This window comes from Amphimedon queenslandica, unplaced genomic scaffold, assembly GCF_000090795.2.
Source record: "Amphimedon queenslandica unplaced genomic scaffold, v1.1 AMPQUscaffold_13427, whole genome shotgun sequence".
In the NCBI taxonomy this organism is placed as follows: domain Eukaryota; kingdom Metazoa; phylum Porifera; class Demospongiae; order Haplosclerida; family Niphatidae; genus Amphimedon; species Amphimedon queenslandica.
Window position 1 is genome coordinate 148,246 of NW_003546337.1, and position 1,021 is coordinate 149,266.

The following is a 1,021-nucleotide window of genomic DNA, read 5'->3' on the forward strand; positions in this document are numbered from 1 at the left end:
GTTGTCAAGTTTATAATTATCATTGCATATCATAAGTCATACCATTAATTAATTGTTTGTTTTTTAAAATAAAATAAAATAACACACTTGATAAAATAGTAACATGTAAAATCAATACCTTCTTTTAGCTGGAAACCACCACTAAAGTATTGCAGTAAGTTGATTCCAAGCATAGCTTGGTAAAAAATAACTTGCTTCTTCCAGAGCTGCAGATCTGAGCATGCGCGACCACACCCAAATATTGGAGCACATGGCAAGCTTCTTTAATTAACAAAATGGCGGCATGTAGCTAAGATGGCTCGATCCAGTATCACTTTTTCCTTACTTGAAGAATGATCTGATGGGACATGGACCTGCGCATAGACTGTTGGAGTAGATTGGTGTAAGAATTATTCTTGTAGCACCAACTGATACTGAGATACACACCGACAACTGGATTGACAGGACTTGATGAAGATGATGATGATGATGATGATGAAGATGAAAAAAGGTGGCTGAACAAAACGGCCGGTTCGCCGATTTTTGACTTTTCGCTTAGACAAGGTCTAGAGCCACGCTAGTTGTACCATTGGATTCCTCTGGTCAAGATAAGGTCCTCTATAAAGTCTGGTAAGCATAGGAGCTCGTTTTCCCGGTATAGCAAGGCTGCAAAAGTCGTGGCAGCCATTTTGTTTGGGGGTGAATCCTACTTAGTAACGCTACCGCGTTACTAATAGTACAGGGACTTTGACCTGATTTTGAAGCAACTTTAAAAATCCGTAAAAAATCCAAATTTGATCAGAATCTGTTCAAACTTGAAACACAACATAAGAACATGTATATGTATCAGGAAATGTAATAAAATTGAGGAATTTTCTCCTTTTCATTTTTTGTGAAATTTGGCGAAAGTCCCTGTACTATAGTACAGGGACTTTAGTCCGATTTTGTAGTAACTTTAAAAATCCGTAAAAAAATCCAAATTTGATTGAAATCTTTTCAAACTTTCTACACAACATAAGAACATGTATATGTATCAGAAAAA

General features: G+C 36.4%; 1 protein-coding gene across 2 annotated transcripts in view; it reads left to right on the forward strand.

Annotated features, from left to right (window-relative positions):
• LOC100635816 (coatomer subunit delta-like) overlaps positions 1-1,021 on the forward strand; it is a 22,627-nt gene that overhangs the window by 3,068 nt on the left and 18,538 nt on the right. The gene's annotated exons all lie outside the window — the stretch shown is intronic.